Source organism: Oncorhynchus keta, unplaced genomic scaffold (assembly GCF_023373465.1).
Source record: "Oncorhynchus keta strain PuntledgeMale-10-30-2019 unplaced genomic scaffold, Oket_V2 Un_contig_1190_pilon_pilon, whole genome shotgun sequence".
NCBI lineage: Eukaryota > Metazoa > Chordata > Actinopteri > Salmoniformes > Salmonidae > Oncorhynchus > Oncorhynchus keta.
In genome coordinates this window covers 110,318-132,543 of record NW_026277677.1, presented here as the reverse complement: position 1 = coordinate 132,543, position 22,226 = coordinate 110,318, and the positions used below count along the sequence as shown (strand labels likewise).

Genomic DNA, 22,226 nt, shown 5'->3' with positions numbered 1-22,226 from the left:
TGTGATGCCCTCTATGGAGCCTGGTCACCAGGGAGGGTTGTGATGCCCTCTATGGAGCCTGGTCACCAGGGAGGGTTGTGATGCCCTCTATGGAGCCTGGTCACCAGGGAGGGTTGTGATGCCCTCTATGGAGCCTGGTCACCAGGGAGGGTTGTGATGCCCTCTATGGAGCCTGGTCACCAGGGAGGGTTGTGATGCCCTCTATGGAGCCTGGTCACCAGGGAGGGTTGTGATGCCCTCTATGGAGTCTGGTCACCAAGGAAGGTTGTGATGCCATCTATGGAGTCTGGTCACCAAGGAGGGTTGTGATGCCCTCTATGGAGTCTGGTCACCAAGGAAGGTTGTGATGCCCTCTATGGAGTCTGGTCACCAAGGAAGGTTGTGATGAGGGTTGTGATGCCCTCTATAAAGTCTGGTCACCAGGGAGGGTTCTGATTCCCAGCTGCCATGTGGGAGGTTTGTCTGGGCTGGGCTGGCTGCCATGTGGGAGGTTTGTCTGGGCTGGTTGCCATGTGGGAGGTTTGTCTGGGCTGGGCTGGCTGCCATGTGGGAGGTTTGGCTGGGCTGCTTGGTGTAGGATGATATAGTCCCTGATCATGTCGTCGACACAGTCCTCTGATTGGCCCTTCCTGCAGGCAACAATAACAGAAGTGTTATTATCAAACAGACAGAAAGAAAGTTGACAGGCGATTTCAAGTTTTTCCCCATTTCATTGCTGAAAGTATTGGATCTTGTCTGGTTCTAACTAACAAGATAGAAGAACATAAATGGAAAAAGGCCATTGTCTAAATGAACCATTACAGCAGCATGCAGGCAGGTGCTGCTAAGCTAGGCTAGGGAAGAGTAGTTACCAGTCAGGTGCTGCTAAGCTAGGCTAGGGAAGAGTAGTTACCAGTCAGGTGCTGCTAAGCTAGGCTAGGGAAGAGTAGTTACCAGTCAGGTGCTGCTAAGCTAGGCCAGGGAAGAGTAGTTACCAGTCAGGTACTGCTAAGCTCGGCTAGGGAAGAGTAGTTACCAGTCAGGTGCTGCTAAGCTCAGCCAGGGAAGAGTAGTTACCAGTCAGGTGCTGCTAAGCTCAGCCTGAGAAGAGTAGTTACCAGTCAGGTGCTGCTAAGTTCAGCCAGGGAAGAGTAGTTACCAGTCAGGTGCTGCTAAGCTCGGCTAGGGAAGAGTAGTTACCAGTCAGGTGCTGCTAAGCTCGGCTAGGGAAGAGTAGTTACCAGTCAGGTGCTGCTAAGTTCAGCCAGGGAAGAGTAGTTACCAGTCAGGTGCTGCTAAGTTCAGCCAGGGAAGAATAGTTACCAGTCAGGTGCTGCTAAGCTCGGCTAGGGAAGAGTAGTTACCAGTCAGGTGCTGCTAAGCTAGGCTAGGGAAGAGTAGTTACCAGTCAGGTGATGCTAAGCTCAGCCAGGGAAGAGTAGTTACCAGTCAGGTGCTGCTAAGCTCAGCCAGGGAAGAGTAGTTACCAGTCAGGTGCTGCTAAGCTCAGCCAGGGAAGAGTAGTTACCAGTCAGGTGCTGCTAAGCTAGGCTAGGGAAGAGTAGTTACCAGTCAGGTGCTGCTAAGCTCAGCCAGGGAAGAGTAGTTAACAGTCAGGTGCTGCTAAGCTCAGCCAGGGAAGAGTAGTTACCAGTCAGGTGCTGCTAAGCTAGGCCAGGGAAGAGTAGTTACCAGTCAGGTGCTGCTAAGCTAGGCCAGGGAAGAGTAGTTACCAGTCAGGTGCTGCTAAGCTCAGCCTGAGAAGAGTAGTTACCAGTCAGGTGCTGCTAAGCTCAGCCAGGGAAGAGTAGTTACCAGGCAGGTGCTGCTAAGCTCAGGCAGGGAAGAGTAGTTACCAGTCAGGTGATGCTAAGCTCAGGCAGGGAAGAGTAACCAGTCAGGTGATGCTAAGCTCAGCCAGGGAAGAGTAGTTACCAGAGTCAGACAGCTCGCACAGAGGAACGTTCTCCCTTTCAGAGTTCTGAATGATCCACTTAGCATCCCAACCCTATAGAGACAGTAACACACAGATAAGATCTTAGATAGAGCATCCCAACCCTATAGAGACAGTAACACACAGAGAAGATCTTAGATAGAGCATCCCAACCCTATAGAGACAGTAACACACAGGCAAGATCTTAGATAGAGCATCCCAACCCTATAGAGACAGTAACACACAGAGAATATCTCAGATAGAGCATCCCAACCCTATAGAGACAGTAACACACAGAGAAGATCTTAGATAGAGCATCCCAACCCTATAGAGACAGTAACGCTAGAAGATCTTAGATGGAGCATCCCAACCCTAAGAGACAGTAACACAGACAAGATCTTAGATAGAGCATCCCAACCCTATAGAGACAGTAACACACAGAGAAGATCTTAGATAGAGCATCCCAACCCTAAGAGACAGTAACCAGTCAGAGGATGCTTAGATAGAGCATCCCAACCCTATAGAGACAGTAACACACAGAGAAGATCTTAGATAGAGCATCCCAACCCTATAGAGACAGTAACACACAGAGAAGATCTTAGATAGAGCATCCCAACCCTATAGAACAGTAACACCAGAGGATCTTAGATAGAGCATCCCAACCCTATAGAGACAGTAACACACAGAGAATATCTTAGATAGAGCATCCCAACCCTATAGAGACAGTAACACACAGAGGAGATCTTAGATAGAGCATCCCAACCCTATAGAGACAGTAACACACAGAGAAGATCTTAGATAGAGCATCCCAACCCTATAGAGACAGTAACACACAGAGAAGATCTTGATAGAGCATCCCAACCCTATAGAGACAGTAACACACAGAGAAGATCTCAGATAGAGCATCCCAACCCTATAGAGACAGTAACACACAGAGAATATCTTAGATAGAGCATCCCAACCCTATAGAGACAGTAACACACAGAGAAGATCTTAGATAGAACATCCCAACCCTATAGAAACAGTAACACACAGAGAAGATCTTAGATAGAGCATCCCAACCCTATAGAGACAGTAACACACAGAGAAGATCTTAGATAGAGCATCCCAACCCTATATATAGAGACAGTAACACACAGAGAAGATCTTAGATAGAGCATCCCAACCCTATAGAGACAGTAACACACAGAGAAGATCTCAGATAGAGCATCCCAACCCTATAGAGACAGTAACACACAGAGAAGATCTTAGATAGAGCATCCCAACCCTATAGAGACAGTAACACACAGAGGAGATCTTAGATAGAGCATCCCAACCCTAGAGACAGTAACACACAGAGACGATCTGATAGAGCATCCCAACCCTATAGAGACAGTAACACACAGAGAATATCTTAGATAGAGCATCCCAACCCTATAGAGACAGTAACACACAGAGTGATCTTAGATAGAACATCCCAACCCTATAGAAACAGTAACACAGAGAAGATCTTAGATAGAGCATCCCAACCCTATAGAGACAGTAACACACAGAGAAGATCTTAGATAGAGCATCCCAACCCTATATATAGAGACAGTAACACACAGAGAAGATCTTAGATAGAGCATCCCAACCCTATAGAGACAGTAACACACAGAGAAGATCTCAGATAGAGCATCCCAACCCTATAGAGACAGTAACACACAGAGAAGATCTCAGATAGAGCATCCCAACCCTATAGAGACAGTAACACACAGAGAAGATCTTAGATAGAGCATCCCAACCCTATAGAGACAGTAACACACAGAGAAGATCTTAGATAGAGCATCCCAACCCTATAGAGACAGTAACACACAGAGAAGATCTTAGATAGAGCATCCCAACCCTATAGAGACAGTAACACAGAGAAGATCTTAGATAGAGCATCCCAACCCTATAGAGACAGTAACACACAGAGAAGATCTTAGATAGAGCATCCCAACCCTATAGAGACAGTAACACACAGAGAAGATCTCAGATAGAGCATCCCAACCCTATAGAGACAGTAACACACAGAGAAGATCTCAGATAGAGCATCCCAACCCTATAGAGACAGTAACACACAGAGAAGATCTCAGATAGAGCATCCCAACCCTATAGAGACAGTAACACACAGACAAGATCTCAGATAGAGCATCCCAACCCTATAGAGACAGTAACACACAGAGAAGATCTTAGATAGAGCATCCCAACCCTATAGAGACAGTAACACACAGAGAATATCTTAGATAGAGCATCCCAACCCTATAGAGACAGTAACACACAGAGAAGATCTTAGATAGAGCATCCCAACCCTATAGAGACAGTAACACACAGAGAAGATCTTAGATAGAGCATCCCAACCCTATAGAGACAGTAACACACAGAGAAGATCTTAGATAGAGCATCCCAACCCTATAGAGACAGTAACACACAGAGAAGATCTTAGATAGAGCATCCCAACCCTATAGAGACAGTAACACACAGAGAAGATCTCAGATAGAGCATCCCAACCCTATAGAGACAGTAACACACAGAGAAGATCTCAGATAGAGCATCCCAACCCTATAGAGACAGTAACACACAGAGAAGATCTCAGATAGAGCATCCCAACCCTATAGAGACAGTAACACACAGACAAGATCTTAGATAGAGCATCCCAACCCTATAGAGACAGTAACACACAGAGAAGATCTCAGATAGAGCATCCCAACCCTATAGAGACAGTAACACACAGAGAAGATCTTAGATAGAGCATCCCAACCCTATAGAGACAGTAACACACAGAGAATATCTTAGATAGAGCATCCCAACCCTATAGAGACAGTAACACACAGAGAAGATCTTAGATAGAGCATCCCAACCCTATAGAGACAGTAACACACAGAGAAGATCTTAGATAGAGCATCCCAACCCTATAGAGACAGTAACACACAGAGAAGATCTTAGATAGAGCATCCCAACCCTATAGAGACAGTAACACACAGAGAAGATCTTAGATAGAGCATCCCAACCCTATAGAGACAGTAACACACAGAGAAGATCTTAGATAGAGCATCCCAACCCTATAGAGACAGTAACACACAGAGAAGATCTTAGATAGAGCATCCCAACCCTATAGAGACAGTAACACACAGAGGAGATCTTAGATAGAGCATCCCAACCCTATAGAGACAGTAACACACAGAGAAGATCTCAGATAGAGCATCCCAACCCTATAGAGACAGTAACACACAGAGAAGATCTTAGATAGAGCATCCCAACCCTATAGAGACAGTAACACACAGAGAAGATCTTAGATAGAGCATCCCAACCCTATAGAGACAGTAACACACAGAGAAGATCTTAGATAGAGCATCCCAACCCTATAGAGACAGTAACACACAGAGAAGATCTTAGATAGAGCATCCCAACCCTATAGAGACAGTAACACACAGAGCAGATCTTAGATAGAGCATCCCAACCCTATAGAGACAGTAACACACAGAGAAGATCTTAGATAGAGCATCCCAACCCTATAGAGACAGTAACTGAGAAGATCTTAGATAGAGCATCCCAACCCTATAGAGACAGTAACACACAGAGAAGATCTTAGATAGAGCATCCCAACCCTATAGAGACAGTAACACACAGAGAAGATCTTAGATAGAGCATCCCAACCCTATAGAGACAGTAACACAGAGAGAAGATCTTAGATAGAGCATCCCAACCCTATAGAGACAGTAACAACAGAGAAGATCTCAGATAGAGCATCCCAACCCTATAGAGACAGTAACACACAGAGAAGATCTCAGATAGAGCATCCCAACCCTATAGAGACAGTAACACACAGAGAAGATCTCAGATAGAGCATCCCAACCCTATAGAGACAGTAACACACAGAGAAGATCTTAGATAGAGCATCCCAACCCTATAGAGACAGTAACACACAGATAGATCTTAGATAGAGCATCCCAACCCTATAGAGACAGTAACACACAGAGAAGATCTTAGATAGAGCATCCCAACCCTATAGAGACAGTAACACACAGAGAAGATCTTAGATAGAGCATCCCAACCCTATAGAGACAGTAACACACAGAGATCTCAGATAGAGCATCCCAACCCTATAGAGACAGTAACACACAGAGAAGATCTCAGATAGAGCATCCCAACCCTGTAGAGACAGTAACACACAGAGAAGATCTTAGATAGAGCATCCCAACCCTATAGAGACAGTAACACACAGAGAAGATCTTAGATAGAGCATCCCAACCCTATAGAGACAGTAACACACAGAGAAGATCTTAGATAGAGCATCCCAACCCTATAGAGACAGTAACACACAGAGAATATCTTAGATAGAGCATCCCAACCCTATAAGACAGTAACACACAGAGAAGATCTTAGATAGAGTCCCAACCCTATAGAGACAGTAACACACAGAGGAGATCTTAGATAGAGCATCCCAACCCTATAGAGACAGTAACATGCTAGAAGATCTTAGATGAGCATCCCAACCCTATAGAGACAGTAACACACAGAGAATATCTTAGATAGAGCATCCCAACCCTATAGAGACCGTAATGAGAATATCAGATAGAGCATCCCAACCCTATAGAGACAGTAACACACAGAGAAGATCTTAGATAGAGCATCCCAACCCTATAGAGACAGTAACACACAGAGAAGATCTTAGATAAAGCATCCCAACCCTATAGAGACAGTAACACACAGTGAAGATCTTAGATAGAGCATCCCAACCCTATAGAGACAGTAACACACAGAGGAGATCTCAGATAGAGCATCCCAACCCTATAGAGACAGTAACACACAGAGAAGGATTGTTACATCAGTATGGCTTAAGGAGATTCTGTAGAGTAACGTATTATAATGCACCTGTCTGGAGTTATGACATTCTGAGGTATGGTTATACTGTATGGGGTTATTAATGCACCTATCTGGCATTAGCTGACATTCTGAGGTATGGTTATACTGTATGGGGTTAGTTACAACAGTTATCTGGCATTAGCTGACATTCTGAGGTATGGTTATAGTGTATGGGGTTATGGTTACAACAGCACCTGTCTGGATCAGCTGAGGTTGTAATGGTTATACTGTAGGGGTTAGGGTTTATCATGTCTGGAGTTAGCTGACATTCTGAGGTATGCTTATACTGTATGGGGTTAGGGTTACAACAGCACCTTTATGGCATTAGCTGACATTCTGTTATCATTCCTCCAGGTAACTGCTCAAACTGACTCCTTTTAATGTGTTATGGCCTCCTGGGTTGAACAGTACTGAGATCAGAGGAGGGGTGGAGGGGTAACAAGATAGTTATAACAGCACTGAGAGGGACAGAGGAGGGGTGGAGGGGGAACAAGATAGTTAGAACAGCAGTGAGAGGACAGATGAGGGGTGGAGGGGGAACAAGATAGTTAGAACAGCAGTGAGAGGACAGAGGAGGGGTGGATAATGCAAGATAGTTAGAACAGTGTGTTATCATGCTAGGTTGTAATGTGTTATCATGCTAGATTGTAATGTGTTATCATGCTAGATTGTAATGTGTTATAATGTGTTATCATGCTAGGTTGTAATGTGTTATCATGCTAGGTTGTAATGTGTTATCATGCTAGATTGTAATGTGTTATCATGCTAGATTGTTGTGTTATAATGTGTTATCATGCTAGGTTGTAATGTGTTATCATGCTAGGTTGTAATGTGTTATCATGCTAGATTGTAATGTGTTATAATGTGTTATCATGCTAGGTTGTATATGTGTTATCATGCTAGGTTGTAATGTGTTATCATGCTAGGTTGTAATGTGTTATCATGCTAGATTGTAATGTGTTATAATGTGTTATCATGCTAGGTTGTAATGTGTTATCATGCTAGATTGTAATGTATTGTAATGTGTTATCCTGCTAGGTTGTAATGTGTTATCATGTGTTATCATGCTAGGTTATAATGTGTTATCATGCTAGGTTGTAATGTGTTATCATGCTAGGTTGTAATGTGTTATCATGCTAGGTTGTAATGTGTTATCATGCTAGGTTGTAATGTGTTATAATGTGTTATCATGCTAGGTTGTAATGTGTTATAATGTGTTATCATGCTAGGTTGTAATGTGTTATCATGCTAGGTTGTAATGTGTTATAATGTGTTATCATGCTAGGTTGTAATGTGTTATCATGCTAGGTTGTAATGTGTTATCATGCTAGGTTGTAATGTGTTATCCTGCTAGGTTGTAATGTGTTATAATGTGTTATCATGTGTTATAATGCTAGGTTGTAATGTGTTATCATGCTAGGTTGTAATGTGTTATCATGCTAGGTTGTAATGTGTTATCATGCTAGGTTGTAATGTGTTATAATGCTAGGTTGTAATGTGTTATCATGCTAGGTTGTAATGTGTTATAATGTGTTATCATGCTAGGTTGTAATGTGTTATCATGCTAGGTTGTAATGTGTTATCATGCTAGGTTGTAATGTGTTATCATGTGTTATCATGCTAGGTTGTAATGTGTTATCATGCTAGGTTGTAATGTGTTATCATGCTAGGTTGTAATGTGTTATCATGCTAGGTTGTAATGTGTTATCATGCTAGGTTGTAATGTGTTATCATGCTAGATTGTAATGTGTTATAATGTGTTATCCTGCTAGGTTGTAATGTGTTATCATGCTAGGTTGTAATGTGTTATCATGCTAGATTGTAATGTGTTATAATGTGTTATCCTGCTAGGTTGTAATGTGTTATCATGCTAGGTTGTAATGTGTTATAATGCTAGGTTATAATGTGTTATAATGCTAGGTTGTAATGTGTTATCATGCTAGGTTGTAATGTGTTATCATGCTAGGTTGTAATGTGTTATCATGTGTTATAATGTGTTATCCTGCTAGGTTGTAATGTGTTATCCTGCTAGGTTATAATGTGTTATCATGCTAGGTTGTAATGTGTTATCATGCTAGGTTGTAATGTGTTATCCTGCTAGGTTATAATGTGTTATCCTGCTAGGTTGTAATGTGTTATCCTGCTAGGTTATAATGTGTTATCATGCTAGGTTGTAATGTGTTGTAATGTGTTATCATGCTAGGTTGTAATGTGTTATAATGTGTTATCCTGCTAGGTTGTAATGTGTTATAATGTGTTATCATGCTAGGTTGTAATGTGTTATCCTGCTAGGTTGTAATGTGTTATAATGTGTTATCCTGCTAGGTTGTAATGTGTTATCATGCTAGGTTGTAATGTGTTATCCTGCTAGGTTGTAATGTGTTATAATGTGTTATCCTGCTAGGTTGTAATGTGTTATCATGCTAGGTTATAATGTGTTATCCTGCTAGGTTGTAATGTGTTATAATGTGTTATCATGCTAGGTTGTAATGTGTTATCATGCTAGGTTGTCCTGCTAGGTTGTAGTGTGGTTATAATGTGTTATCATGCTAGGTTGTAATGTGTTATCATGCTAGGTTGTAATGTGTTATAATGTGTTATCCTGCTAGGTTGTAATGTGTTATAATGTGTTATCATGCTAGGTTGTAATGTGTTATAATGTGTTATCATGCTAGGTTGTAGTGTGTTATCATGCTAGGTTGTAATGTGTTATAATGCTAGGTTATCCTGTAGGTTATAATGTGTTATAATGTGTTATCATGCTAGGTTGTAATGTGTTATCATGCTAGGTTGTAATGTGTTATAATGTGTTATCATGCTAGGTTGTAATGTGTTATAATGTGTTATCATGCTAGGTTGTAATGTGTTATCATGCTAGGTTGTAATGTGTTATCATGTGTTATTGCTAATGTGTTATAATGTGTTATAATGTGTTATCATGCTAGGTTGTAATGTGTTATCATGCTAGGTTGTAATGTGTTATCATGCTAGGTTGTAATGTGTTATAATGTGTTATCATGCTAGGTTGTAATGTGTTATCCTGCTAGGTTGTAATGTGTTATAATGTGTTATCCTGCTAGGTTGTAATGTGTTATAATGTGTTATCCTGCTAGGTTGTAATGTGTTATAATGTGTTATCCTGCTAGGTTGTAATGTGTTATAATGTGTTATCATGCTAGGTTGGGGCTTTCTTTCTACTTACACCTCTGGGTTGTCTGGATGAGGTCTGTAAACCAGTCGTTCATCCACTGACACCAGATTGGTTAGAGTTATCTGCGGGACGAAGAAGAAGAAGAAGAAGAAGAAGAAGAAGAAGAAGAAGAAGAAGAAGACAATCATTTGTATGAAATGTTCATGAAGATACCAACAACAACAGAAACCTGATTACACAAGAGAAGGGGACCGCTTTTCGCTCACATTAGTTGAATAAAGCTCCATCTTCTTCTCCTCGGGATCCACGATGGAATGCTCCTTGACGTACGTCTGGGTATGACTGGTCCCCAAGATCTACAAGAGAAGCATTCAGGTCAGTCTATATATACACACACTCTAGAAACATTCAGGTCAGTCTATATATACACACACTCTAGAAGCATTCAGGTCAGTCTATATATATACACACACTCTAGAAGCATTCAGGTCAGTCTATATATATATACACACACTCTAGAAGCATTCAGGTCAGTCTATATATACACACACACTCTAGAAGCATTCAGGTCAGTCTATATATATCACACACACTCTAGAAGCATTCAGGTCAGTCTATATATACACACACACTCTAGAAACATTCAGGTCAGTCTATATATATACACACACTCTAGAAGCATTCAGGTCAGTCTATATATACACACACACTCTAGAAGCATTCAGGTCAGTCTATATATATACACACACTCTAGAAGCATTCAGGTCAGTCTATATATATACACACACTCTAGAAGCATTCAGGTCAGTCTCTAGAAGCATTCAGGTCAGTCTATATATACACACACACTCTAGAAGCATTCAGGTCAGTCTATATATATACACACACACTCTAGAAGCATTCAGGTCAGTCTATATATACACACACACTCTAGAAGCATTCAGGTCAGTCTATATATACACACACTCTAGAAGCATTCAGGTCAGTCTATATATACACACACTCTAGAAGCATTCAGGTCAGTCTATATATACACACACACTCTAGAAGCATTCAGGTCAGTCTATATATACACACACACTCTAGAAGCATTCAGGTCAGTCTATATATATACACACACTCTAGAAGCATTCAGGTCAGTCTATATATACACACACACTCTAGAAGCATTCAGGTCAGTCTATATATACACACACACTCTAGAAGCATTCAGGTCAGTCTATATATACACACACACTCTAGAAGCATTCAGGTCAGTCTATATATCTAGAAGCATTCAGGTAGTCTACACACACACTCTAGAAGCATTCAGGTCAGTCTATATATACACACACACTCTAGAAGCATTCAGGTCAGTCTATATATACACACACACTCTAGAAGCATTCAGGTCAGTCTATATATACACACACACTCTAGAAGCATTCAGGTCAGTCTATATATACACACACACTCTAGAAGCATTCAGGTCAGTCTATATATACACACACACTCTAGAAGCATTCAGGTGTCTAGTTCTATCTATATACACACACACTCTAGAAGCATTCAGGTCAGTCTATATATACACACACACTCTAGAAGCATTCAGGTCAGTCTATATATATACACACACACTCTAGAAGCATTCAGGTCAGTCTATATATACACACACACTCTAGAAACATTCAGGTCAGTCTATATATACACACACACTCTAGAAGCATTCAGGTCAGTCTATATATACACACACACTCTAGAAGCATTCAGGTCAGTCTATATATATACACACACTCTAGAAACATTCAGGTCAGTCTATATATATATATACACACTCTAGAAGCATTCAGGTCAGTCTATATATATACACACACTCTAGAATCATTCAGGTCAGTCTATATATACACACACACTCTAGAAGCATTCAGGTCAGTCTATATATATACACACACTCTAGAAGCATCTAGAAGCATTCAGGTCAGTCTATATATATATACACACACTCTAGAAGCATTCATGTCAGTCTATTTCTCGCTATTCCATGCAAGAAATTGCCAAGAAGCTGAAGATCTTGTACAAGGCTGTGTACTACTCCCTTCACAGAACAGCGCAAACTGGCTCTAACCAGAATAGAAAGAGGAGTGGGAGGCCCCGGTGCACAACTGAGCAAGAGGACAAGTACATTCGAGTGTCTAGTTTGAGAAGCAGACGCCTCACAAGTCCTCAACTGGCAGCTTCATTAAATAGTACCCTTCAAAACACCCGTCTCAACGTCAACAGTGAAGAGGCGACTCTGGGGATGCTGGCCTTCTAGGCAGAGTTCCTCTGTCCAGTCTCAACGTCAACAGTGAAGAGGCGACTCCGGGATGCTGGCCTTCAAGGCAGAGTTCCTCTGTCCAGTCTCAACGTCAACAGTGAAGAGGCGACTCCGGGATGCTGGCCTTCTAGGCAGAGTTCCTCTGTCCAGTCTCAGCGTCAACAGTGAAAAGGAGACTCCGGGATGCTGGCCTTCCAGGCAGAGTTCCTCTGTCCAGTCTCAACGTCAACAGTGAAGAGGAGACTCCGGGATGCTGGCCTTCTAGGCAGAGTTCCTCTGTCCAGTCTCAACGTCAACAGTGAAGAGGCGACTCCGGGATGCTGGCCTTCTAGGCAGAGTTCCTCTGTCCAGTCTCAACGTCAACAGTGAAGAGGTGACTCCTGGATGCTGGCCTTCTCGGCAGAGTTCCTCTGTCCAGTCTCAACGTCAACAGTGAAGAGGAGACTCCGGGATGCTGGCCTTATAGGCAGAGTTCCTCTGTCCAGTCTCAACGTCAACAGTGAAGAGGCGACTCCGGGATGCTGGCCTTCTAGGCAGAGTTCCTCTGTCCAGTCTCATCGTCAACAGTGAAGAGGAGACTCCGGGATGCTGGCCTTCTAGGCAGAGTTCCTCTGTCCAGTCTCAGCGTCAACAGTGAAGAGGCGACTCCGGGATGCTGGCCTTCTAGGCAGAGTTCCTCTGTCCAGTCTCATCGTCAACAGTGAAGAGGAGACTCCGGGGATGCTGGCCTTCTAGGCAGAGTTGCAAAGAAAAAGCCTTATCTCAGACTGGCCAATAAAAATAAAATATTCAGATGGACAAAAGAACACAGACACTGAACAGATGAAGATTGGAAAAAAAGTGTGATGGACAGATTAATCTATGTTTGAGGTGTTTGGTTTACTAAGAAGAACATTCGTGAGACGCAGAAAAAATGAAAAGATGCTGGAGGAGTGAACCATCTGTCAAGCCTGGTGGAGGCAATGTGATGGCCTGGTGGAGGCAATGTGATGGTCTGGGGGAGGCAATGTGATGGTCTGGGGGAGGCAATGTGATGGTCTGGTGGAGGCAATGTGATGGTCTGGGGGAGGCAATGTGATGGTCTGGGGGAGGCAATGTGATGGTCTGGGGGAGGCAATGTGATGGTCTGGTGGAGGCAATGTGATGGTCTGGGGGAGGCAATGTGATGGTCTGGTGGAGGCAATGTGATGGTCTGGTGGAGGCAATGTGATGGTCTGGTGGAGGCAATGTGATGGTCTGGGGGAGGCAATGTGATGGTCTGGTGGAGGCAATGTGATGGTCTGGGGGAGGCAATGTGATGGTCTGGTGGAGGCAATGTGATGGTCTGGGGGAGGCAATGTGATGGTCTGGGGAGGCAATGTGATGGCCTGGGGAGGCAATGTGATGGTCTGGGGAGGCAATGTGATGGTCTGGTGGAGGCAATGTGATGGTCTGGGGAGGCAATGTGATGGTCTGGGGGAGGCAATGTGATGGCCTGGTGGAGGCAATGTGATGGTCTGGGGGAGGCAATGTGATGGTCTGGGGGAGGCAATGTGATGGTCTGGGGGAGGCAATGTGATGGTCTGGGGAGGCAATGTGATGGTCTGGGGAGTCAATGTGATGGCCTGGGGGAGGCAATGTGATGGCCTGGGGGAGGAAATGTGATGGTCTGGGGGAGGCAATGTGATGGTCTGGGGGTGGCAATGTGATGGCCTGGGGAGGCAATGTGATGGTCTGGGGGAGGCAATGTGATGGTCTGGTGGAGGCAATGTGATGGTCTGGGGGAGGCAATGTGATGGTCTGGGGGAGGCAATGTGATGGTCTGGGGGAGGCAATGTGATGGCCTGGGGGAGGCAATGTGATGGCCTGGGGAGGCAATGTGATGGTCTGGGGGAGGCAATGTGATGGTCTGGGGGAGGCAATGTGATGGTCTGGTGGAGGCAATGTGATGGTCTGGGGGAGGCAATGTGATGGTCTGGGGGAGGCAATGTGTGGCTCTGGGGGAGGCAATGTGATGGCCTGGGGGAGGCAATGTGATGGTCTGGGGGAGGCAATGTGATGGCCTGGGGGAGGCAATGTGATGGTCTGGGGGAGGCAATGTGATGGTCTGGTGGAGGCAATGTGATGGTCTGGGGGAGGCAATGTGATGGTCTGGGGGAGGCAATGTGATGGTCTGGGGGAGGCAATGTGATGGTCTGGGGGAGGCAATGTGATGGTCTGGTGGAGGCAATGTGATGGTCTGGTGGAGGCAATGTGATGGTCTGGTGGAGGCAATGTGATGGTCTGGGGGAGGCAATGTGATGGTCTGGGGGAGGCAATGTGATGGTCTGGGGGTGCTTTGGTGGTGGTAAAGTGGGAGATGTGTACAGGGTAAAAGGGATCTTGAAGAAGGAAGACTATCACTCCATTTTGCAACGCCATACCCTGTGGACGACGCTTGAGAGAGAAAGAGAGAGTGAGAGAGAGAGAAAGAGAGAGACTTACTGACCGCTCGTACGATGCCTGGCAGGCCCCACTCGGTGCTGAGGAGTCTGTGGCTGTGGAGCCGTCCGTCGGTATCCAGGTTCCTGTCCAACACATCCACTCCCACGACATTAGGGTTCATGGGGTTAGGGTACTTCCTCATCGCTGCCTTGATCACCGTCTCCCACGGGTAGCTACAGTCAGAGAGAAAGACAGTGAGAGACAGAAACAGAGAGAGAGACAGAGAGACAAACAGAGAGAGAGACAGAGAGAGAAAGAGAGAGAGAGAGAAAGACAGTGAGAGACAGAGAGACAGAAACACAGAGAGAGAGAGAGAGAGAGAGAGAGAGAGAGGACTGTTAGGATTCATGGGGTTAGGGTACTTCCTCATCGTGCCTTTGTCATCGTCTCCCACGGGTAGCTACAGTCAGAGAGACAGAGAGAGAGATAGAGAGAGAGATAGAGAGACAGAAACAGAGAGAGAGACAGAGTGAGACAGAGAGGAGGAGGACTGTTAGGGTTCATGGGGTTAGGGTACTTCCTCATCGTTGCCTTTATCACCTTCTCTAAGTACAGGATAATCAGTCAGGTCACTAAACATGGTAATATGTTTATGGCCCAATTACTAAAGCAGAATAACAGCCAGGTTAAACATTGTGAATATGGCCCAATTACTAAAGCAGAATAACAGCCAGGTTACTAAACAAGATGAAATGGTCATGCAATGTCATAATCATTAGACCTGTAGTTATCTTCAAAATGGGTTGTTTCAATAATTTATGCCATTTAGCAAATGCTATTATCCAAAGCAACTGGCAGTCATGCAGTCATACATGCTACATGCTACATATAGATGAGTCCCGGGTTCAAACCCCTTATCCTGGCTTTCGAAGTGCCATGTGCTACCAACTGAACTCCACAGGACCACCGTGAGGCTCAATTAAGTTTCGTGTTAGAGTATAGTGGGTGATTTTGAATTAACTATCCCTTTAATCATAAACATTTGGCCACTATCCCTTTAATCATAAACGTTTGGCCACTATCCCTTTAATCATAAACGTTTGGCCACTATCCCTTTAATCATAAACATTTGGCCACTATCCCTTTAATCATAAACGTTTGGCGATATCCCTTTAATCATAAACGTTTGGCGATATCCCTTTAATCATAAACGTTTGGCCACTATCCCTTTAATCATAAACGTTTGGCCGATATCCCTTTAATCATAAACGTTTGGCCGATATCCCTTTAATCATAAACGTTTGGCGATATCCCTTTATTCATAAACGTTTGGCGATATCCCTTTAATCATAAACGTTTGGCCGCTATCCCTTTAATCATAAGCGTTTGGCCGATATCCCTTTAATCATAAACGTTTGGCGATATCCCTTTAATCATAAACGTTTGGCGATATCCCTTTAATCATAAACGTTTGGCCACTATCCCTTTAATCATAAACGTTTGGCGATATCCCTTTAATCATAAAAGTTTGGCGATATCCCTTTAATCATAAACGTTTGGCCACTATCCCTTTAATCATAAACGTTTGGCTACTATCCCTTTAATCATAAACGTTTGGCCGATATCCCTTTAATCATAAACGTTTGGCCTCTATCCCTTTAATCATAAACGTTTGGCCGATATCCCTTTAATCATAAACGTTTGGCTACTATCCCTTTAATCATAAACGTTTGGCCACTATCCCTTTAATCATAAACGTTTGGCCACTATCACTTTAATCATAAACGTTTGGCTACTATCCCTTTAATCATAAACGTTTGGCCACTATCCCTTTAATCATAAACGTTTGGCCGATATCCCTTTAATCATAAACGTTTGGCCGCTATCCCTTTAATCATAAACGTTTGGCCGATATCCCTTTAATCATAAACGTTTGGCGATATCCCTTTAATCATAAACGTTTGGCCGATATCCCTTTAATCATAAACGTTTGGCCGATATCCCTTTAATCATAAACGTTTGGCCACTATCCCTTTAATCATAAACGTTTGGCCGATATCCCTTTAATCATAAACGTTTGGCCGATATCCCTTTAATCATAAACGTTTGGCTACTATCCCTTTAATCATAAACGTTTGGCTACTATCCCTTTAATCATAAACGTTTGGCCACTATCCCTTTAATCATAAACGTTTGGCTACTATCCCTTTAATCATAAACGTTTGGCTACTATCCCTTTAATCATAAACGTTTGGCTACTATCCCTTTAATCATAAACGTTTGGCTACTATCCCTTTAATCATAAACGTTTGGCCACTATCCCTTTAATCATAAACGTTTGGCCATATCCCTTTAATCATAAACGTTTGGCTACTATCCCTTTAATCATAAACGTTTGGCTACTATCCCTTTAATCATAAACGTTTGGCCACTATCCCTTTAATCATAAACGTTTGGCCGATATCCCTTTAATCATAAACGTTTGGCCACTATCCCTTTAATCATAAACGTTTGGCCGATATCCCTTTAATCATAAACCTTTGGCGATATCCCTTTAATCATAAACGTTTGGCTACTATCCCTTTAATCATAAACGTTTGGCCGATATCCCTTTAATCATAAACGTTTGGCCGATATCCCTTTAATCATAAACGTTTGGCTACTATCCCTTTAATCATAAACGTTTGGCCGATATCCCTTTAATCATAAACGTTTGGCCGATATCCCTTTAATCATAAACGTTTGGCCACTATCCCTTTAATCATAAACGTTTGGCCGATATCCCTTTAATCAAAAACGTTTGGCCGATATCCCTTTAATCATAAACGTTTGGCCGCTATCCCTTTAATCATAAACGTTTGGCTACTATCCCTTTAATCATAAACGTTTGGCTACTATCCCTTTAATCATAAACGTTTGGCTACTATCCCTTTAATCATAAACGTTTGGCCGATATCCCTTTAATCATAAACGTTTGGCTACTATCCCTTTAATCATAAACGTTTGGCTACTATCCCTTTAATCATAAACGTTTGGCCGATATCCCTTTAATCATAAACGTTTGGCTACTATCCCTTTAATCATAAACGTTTGGCCGCTATCCCTTTAATCATAAACGTTTGGCTACTATCCCTTTAATCATAAACGTTTGGCCACTATCCCTTTAATCATAAATGTTTGGCCGATATCCCTTTAATCATAAACGTTTGGCCGATATCCCTTTAATCATAAATGTTTGGCTACTATCCCTTTAATCATAAACGTTTGGCCGATATCCCTTTAATCATAAACGTTTGGCCGATATCCCTTTAATCATAAACGTTTGGCTACTATCCCTTTAATCATAAACGTTTGGCTACTATCCCTTTAATCATAAACGTTTGGCGATATCCCTTTAATCATAAACGTTTGGCTACTATCCCTTTAATCATAAACGTTTGGCGATATCCCTTTATTCATAAACGTTTGGCTACTATCCCTTTAATCATAAACGTTTGGCTACTATCCCTTTAATCATAAACGTTTGGCTACTATCCCTTTAATCATAAACGTTTGGCTACTATCCCTTTAATCATAAACGTTTGGCGATATCCCTTTAATCATAAACGTTTGGCGATATCCCTTTAATCATAAACGTTTGGCCGATATCCCTTTAATCATAAACGTTTGGCGATATCCCTTTAATCATAAACGTTTGGCCACTATCCCTTTAATCATAAACGTTTGGCCACTATCCCTTTAATCATAAACGTTTGGCCGATATCCCTTTAATCATAAACGTTTGGCCGATATCCCTTTAATCATAAACGTTTGGCCGATATGCCTTTAATCATAAACGTTTGGCCGCTATCCCTTTAATCATAAACGTTTGGCTATATCCCTTTAATCATAAACGTTTGGCCACTATCCCTTTAATCATAAACGTTTGGCCGATATCCCTTTAATCATAAACGTTTGGCTACTATCCCTTTAATCATAAACGTTTGGCCGCTATCCCTTTAATCATAAACGTTTGGCCGCTATCCCTTTAATCATAAACGTTTGGCCACTATCCCTTTAATCATAAACGTTTGGCCGACATCCCTTTAATCATAAACGTTTGGCCGATATCCCTTTAATCATAAACGTTTGGCCGATATCCCTTTAATCATAAACGCGTTTGGCTACTATCCCTTTAATCATAAACGTTTGGCTACTATCCCTTTAATCATAAACGTTTGGCCGATATCCCTTTAATCATAAACGTTTGGCTACTATCCCTTTAATCATAAACGTTTGGCGATATCCCTTTAATCATAAACGTTTGGCTACTATCCCTTTAATCATAAACGTTTGGCCGCTATCCCTTTAATCATAAACGTTTGGCCGATATCCCTTTAATCATAAACGTTTGGCCACTATCCCTTTAATCATAAACGTTTGGCCGATATCCCTTTAATCATAAACGTTTGGCTACTATCCCTTTAATCATAAACGTTTGGCCGATATCCCTTTAATCATAAACGTTTGGCCGATATCCCTTTAATCATAAACGTTTGGCCACTATCCCTTTAATCATAAACGTTTGGCCGATATCCCTTTAATCATAAACGTTTGGCCGCTATCCCTTTAATCATAAACGTTTGGCGATATCCCTTTAATCATAAACGTTTGGCCACTATCCCTTTAATCATAAACGTTTGGCCGATATCCCTTTAATCATAAACGTTTGGCCACTATCCCTTTAATCATAAACGTTTGGCCGATATCCCTTTAATCATAAACGTTTGGCGATATCCCTTTAATCATAAACGTTTGGCTACTATCCCTTTAATCATAAACGTTTGGCCGATATCCCTTTAATCATAAACGTTTGGCTACTATCCCTTTAATCATAAACGTTTGGCTACTATCCCTTTAATCATAAACGTTTGGCCGATATCCCTTTAATCATAAACGTTTGGCCGATATCCCTTTAATCATAAACGTTTGGCCACTATCCCTTTAATCATAAACGTTTGGCCGATATCCCTTTAATCATAAACGTTTGGCCGATATCCCTTTAATCATAAACGTTTGGCCGATATCCCTTTAATCATAAACGTTTGGCCGATATCCCTTTAATCATAAACGTTTGGCTGCTATCCCTTTAATCATAAACGTTTGGCTACTATCCCTTTAATCATAAACGTTTGGCTACTATCCCTTTAATCATAAACGTTTGGCCGATATCCCTTTAATCATAAACGTTTGGCCGATATCCCTTTAATCATAAACGTTTGGCCACTATCCCTTTAATCATAAACGTTTGGCCGATATCCCTTTAATCATAAACGTTTGGCTGCTATCCCTTTAATCATAAACGTTTGGCTACTATCCCTTTAATCATAAACGTTTGGCTACTATCCCTTTAATCATAAACGTTTGGCCATATCCCTTTAATCATAAACGTTTGGCCTATCCCTTTAATCATAAACGTTTGGCCATATCCCTTTAATCATAAACGTTTGGCTACTATCCCTTTAATCATAAACGTTTGGCCGATATCCCTTTAATCATAAACGTTTGGCTACTATCCCTTTAATCATAAACGTTTGGCTATATCCCTTTAATCATAAACGTTTGGCCACTATCCCTTTAATCATAAACGTTTGGCTACTATCCCTTTAATCATAAACGTTTGGCCGATATCCCTTTAATCATAAACGTTTGGCCACTATCCCTTTAATCATAAACGTTTGGCTACTATCCCTTTAATCATAAACGTTTGGCCATATCCCTTTAATCATAAACGTTTGGCCACTATCCCTTTAATCATAAACGTTTGGCTACTATCCCTTTAATCATAAACGTTTGGCCGATATCCCTTTAATCATAAACGTTTGGCTACTATCCCTTTAATCATAAACGTTTGGCCGATATCCCTTTAATCATAAACGTTTGGCTACTCGTTTCACACGACTGACACCTTGTAGAACAACGTAACAGACATGTTCAAACGTTTGTGTGACAGCGATACTTTATAAAACTGGTGTTGTGCCGGAAATCACCCCCTGGCAGAATCCCCCTTATAATTTCCTTACTTTTGTGGCTAGAGTCAAATACTTTCTATAGAACAAACTTCACGTTAGGATCGGCAACCGAGATCAATAATGTAATGTATGCGTGTTATATTAAACATAGAGGAGGGAGTCAAATGTTGGCAAGCAAAAACATTTCAGAACAACTACGGTTGAATTATTATCCTGACACTTTCAGAAAAATACTGGGTTCAAATTCTGTCAGGTGGGGAGATTTTCGGCACAACACCGGGACCTCAATAGTAACACCGTATCCCTCACATGCCCAATGGGAGAGGGAACCGGGGACAACACCGGGACCTCAATAGTAACACCGTATCCCTCACATGCCCAATGGGAGAGGGAACCGGGACCTCAATAGTAACACCGTATCTCTCACATGCCCAATGGGAGAGGGAACCGTGTAGGACAACCTCAATAGTAACACCGTATCCCTCACATGCCCAATGGGAGAGGGAACCGTGTAGGACAACACCGGGACCTCAATAGTAACACCGTATCCCTCACATGCCCAATGGGAGAGGGAACCGGGACCTCAATAGTAACACCGTATCCCTCACATGCCCAATGGGAGAGGGAACCGTGACCTCAATAGTAACACCGTATCCCTCACATGCCCAATGGGAGAGGGAACCGTGTAGGACAACACCGGGACCTCAATAGTAACACCGTATCCCTCACATGCCCAATGGGAGAGGGAACCGGGACCTCAATAGTAACACCGTATCCCTCACATGCCCAATGGGAGAGGGAACCGTGTAGGACAACACCGGGACCTCAATAGTAACACCGTATCCCTCACATGCTCAATGGGAGAGGGAACCGGGACCTCAATAGTAACACCGTATCCCTCACATGCCCAACGGGAGAGGGAACCGTGTAGGACAACACCGGGACCTCAATAGTAACACCGTATCCCTCACATGCCCAACGGGAGAGGGAACCGTGTAGGATCGCATCGCTGCTCTGCGCTTATTTCGACACGCCTCTTAATGTAGACTAACATTTGGAACGATAGAGATTCAAATCAATCACATAAAAGACCACGGTTGTACAAAGCAACACTGCATTTAACGGTAACGGTAAACTAGCCTATCGATGTGCTCGGTTTAGAGACTCTTGGCCTACTAACCTGAAAACATGTTCTGTACTCCAGATCTTCATCTTTCCGTTTTCAATGTCCTTCTCCTTATAGGAGAATGTTAGAAATATCGGTTCGTTACAGGCCCATCTTCTACCGGGACATTTCCTCCGTGCCTATTATTGTACGGTGGATCCGGTCCATAGACAACGAGTAGAAACGATCATCACAAATAAAAGGGACTTCAGGTCTTTTGTCGTTTCGTTACGAGTCAACTAGGCCGGTACGTATAAGGCTATAAAACACTGAGCAAGATATGCACATACACGGTTCATAGCGCACACAGATCGAGGATGGAGAAATGCTCAGGTAGCCTGTGATGTACAACCAAGATCACAACGGAGAGGTCGGTAAAAAAAAAAATACCAGTTCCCTGTCTCCACTACTGCTGCATTCGA

The 22,226-nt window shown here is 42.7% G+C and overlaps 1 pseudogene; it reads right to left on the bottom strand.

The window, feature by feature from the left end:
• Window positions 1-1,876: 1,876 nt before the first annotated feature.
• Window positions 1,877-22,160, bottom strand: LOC127917733 (PRELI domain containing protein 3A-like; annotated as a pseudogene).
• Window positions 22,161-22,226: the final 66 nt, after the last annotated feature.